This window comes from Cololabis saira, unplaced genomic scaffold (assembly GCF_033807715.1).
Source record: "Cololabis saira isolate AMF1-May2022 unplaced genomic scaffold, fColSai1.1 scf039, whole genome shotgun sequence".
NCBI lineage: Eukaryota > Metazoa > Chordata > Actinopteri > Beloniformes > Belonidae > Cololabis > Cololabis saira.
In genome coordinates this window covers 322501-325000 of record NW_026906203.1, presented here as the reverse complement: position 1 = coordinate 325000, position 2500 = coordinate 322501, and the positions used below count along the sequence as shown (strand labels likewise).

General features: G+C 45.5%; 6 non-coding genes and 2 pseudogenes across 6 annotated transcripts in view; all 8 read right to left on the bottom strand.

Annotated features, from left to right (window-relative positions):
* The window catches only part of LOC133430713 (5S ribosomal RNA), a 119-nt gene extending 69 nt beyond the window's left edge, over positions 1-50 (bottom strand). Inside the window, exon 1 of the ribosomal RNA XR_009775165.1 lies at positions 1-50. This exon is cut by the window's left edge and continues 69 nt beyond it. This is a non-coding gene — a ribosomal RNA (5S ribosomal RNA).
* Positions 51-268: 218 nt separating this feature from the next.
* On the bottom strand, positions 269-389 carry LOC133430719 (5S ribosomal RNA). Its single transcript, XR_009775171.1, has one exon. It is a non-coding gene; the product is annotated as a 5S ribosomal RNA (ribosomal RNA).
* Positions 390-589: 200 nt separating this feature from the next.
* On the bottom strand, positions 590-707 carry LOC133430482 (5S ribosomal RNA). Its single transcript, XR_009774946.1, has one exon. It is a non-coding gene; the product is annotated as a 5S ribosomal RNA (ribosomal RNA).
* Positions 708-906: 199 nt separating this feature from the next.
* LOC133430736 (5S ribosomal RNA) lies at positions 907-1027 on the bottom strand (annotated as a pseudogene).
* A 199-nt stretch (positions 1028-1226) lies between these two features.
* On the bottom strand, positions 1227-1345 carry LOC133430838 (5S ribosomal RNA). Its single transcript, XR_009775247.1, has one exon. It is a non-coding gene; the product is annotated as a 5S ribosomal RNA (ribosomal RNA).
* Positions 1346-1560: 215 nt separating this feature from the next.
* Positions 1561-1681, bottom strand: LOC133430755 (5S ribosomal RNA; annotated as a pseudogene).
* A 199-nt stretch (positions 1682-1880) lies between these two features.
* On the bottom strand, positions 1881-1999 carry LOC133430995 (5S ribosomal RNA). The gene has a single exon (XR_009775396.1). It is a non-coding gene; the product is annotated as a 5S ribosomal RNA (ribosomal RNA).
* Positions 2000-2215: 216 nt separating this feature from the next.
* On the bottom strand, positions 2216-2334 carry LOC133430971 (5S ribosomal RNA). Its single transcript, XR_009775373.1, has one exon. It is a non-coding gene; the product is annotated as a 5S ribosomal RNA (ribosomal RNA).
* Positions 2335-2500: the final 166 nt, after the last annotated feature.

Sequence of the window (2500 nt, the reverse complement as noted above, 5' to 3'; positions counted from 1 at the left end):
TTCCGAGATCAGACGAGATCGGGCGCATCCAGGCTGGTATGGCCGTTAGCAGAAGCTGCAGCTTGAAATACCTCTTATATGGAGTTGAAGATAAGTCATATAATATAAGTCATTGATTTGTTGGTGATAATATTTAGAAGCGCTTATTTGTTGGAGTTAAAGTGCCTTAACCATGTGCAAAACACTTTAGGACGTGAGCTTTCGCTGTTACCAATCGTTGAAATATATGTGGTTAGATTAAGCGAGAGCGTTCTCTGCAGGTTGAAAAAGCTTACAGCACCTGGTATGCCCAGGCGGTCTCCCATCCAAGTACTAACCAGGCCCCACCCTGCTTAGCTTCCGAGATCAGACGAGATCGGGGGCGCATCCAGGCTGGTATGGCAGTAAGCAGAAGCTGGCAGCTTGAAATACCTCTTGTATGGAGTTGAAGATAAGTCATAGAATATAAGTCATTGATTTGTTGGTTTTATTTGTTGGAGTTAAAGTGCCTTAACCATGTGCAAAACACTTTAGGACGTGAGCTGTCGCTGTTACCACGTTGAAATATGTGTGGGTAGATTAAGCGAGAGCGTTCTCTGCTGGTTGAAAAAGCTTACAGCACCTGGTATTCCCAGGCGGTCTCCCATCCAAGTACTAACCAGGCCCGACCCTGCTTAGCTTCCGAGATCAGACGAGATCGGGCGCATCAGGCTGGTATGGCCGTAAGCAGAAGCTGCTGCCTTGAAATACCTCTTATATGGAGTTGAAGATAATTCATAGAATATAAGTAATTGATTTGTTGGTTTTATTTGTGGAGTTAAAGTGCCTTAACCATGTGCAAAACACTTTAGGACGTGAGCTGTCGCTGTTACCACGTTGAAATATGTGTGGGTAGATTAAGCGTGAGCGCTCTCTGCTGGTTGAAAAAGCTTACAGCACCTGGTATTCCCAGGCGGTCTCCCATCCAAGTACTAACAAGGCCCGACCCTGCTTAGCTTCCGAGATCAGACGAGATCGGGCGCATCCAGGCTGGGTATGGGCCGTAAGCAGAAGCTGCAGCTTGAAATACCTCTTATATGGAGTTGAAGATAAGTCATAGAATATAAGTCATTGATTTGTTGGTTTTATTTGTTGGAGTTAAAGTTTCTTAACCATGTGCAAAACACTTTAGGACGTGAGCTGTCGCTGTTACCACGTTGAAATATGTGTGGCTAGATTAAGCGAGACCGTTCTCTGCTGGTTGAAAAAGCTTACAGCACCTGGTATTCCCAGGCGGTCTCCCATCCAAGTACTAACCAGGCCCGACCCTGCTTAGCTTCCGAGATCAGACGAGATCGGGCGCATCCAGGCTGGTATGGCCGTAAGCAGAAGCTGCAGCTTGAAATACTTCATATATGGAGTTGAAGATAAGTATATAATACAAGTCATTGATTTGTTGGTGATAATAATTTAGAAGCGCTTATTTGTTGGAGTTAAAGTGCCTTAACCATGTGCAAAACACTTTAGGACGTGAGCTGTCGCTGTTACCACGATGAAATATGTGTGGGTAGATTAGCGTGAGCGCTCTCTGCTGGTTGAAAAAGCTTACAGCACCTGGTATTCCCAGGCGGTCTCCCATCCAAGTACTAACCAGGCCCCAACCCTGCTTAGGCTTCCCAGATCAGACGAGATCGGGCGCATCCAGGCTGGTATGGCCGTAAGCAGAAGCTGCAGCTTGAAATACCTCTGATATGGAGTTGAAGATAAGTCATAGAATATAAGTCATTGATTTGTTGGTTTTATTTGTTGGAGTTAAAGTGCCTTAACCATGTGCAAAACACTTTAGGACGTGAGCTGTCGCTGTTACCACGTTGAAATATGTGTGGGTAGATTAAGCGAGAGCGCTCTCTGCTGGTTGAAAAAGCTTACAGCACCTGGTATTCCCAGGCGGTCTCCCATCCAAGTACTAACTAGGCCCGACCCTGCTTAGCTTCCGAGATCAGATGAGATCGGGCGCATCCAGGCTGGTATGGCCGTAAGCTGAAGCTGCAGCTTGAAATACCTCTTATATGGAGTTGAAGATAAGTCATATAATATAAGTCATTGATTTGTTGGTGATAATAATTTAGAAGCGCTTATTTGTTGGAGTAAAGTGCCTTAACCATGTGCAAAACACTTTAGGACGTGAGCTGTCGCTGTTACCACGTTGAAATATGTGTGGGTAGATTAAGCGAGAGCGCTCTCTGCTGGTTGAAAAAGCTTACAGCACCTGGTATTCCCAGGCGGTCTCCCATCCAAGTACTAACCAGGCCCGACCCTGCTTAGCTTCCGAGATCAGAGGAGATCGGGCGCATCCAGGCTGGTATGGCCGTAAGCAGAAGCTGCAGCTTGAAATACCTCTTATATGGAGTTGAAGATAAGTCATAGAATATAAGTCATTGATTTGTTGGTTTTATTTGTTGGAGTTAAAGTGCCTTAACCATGTGCAAAACACTTTAGGACGTGAGCTGTCGCTGTTACCTACGTTGAAATATGTGTGGGT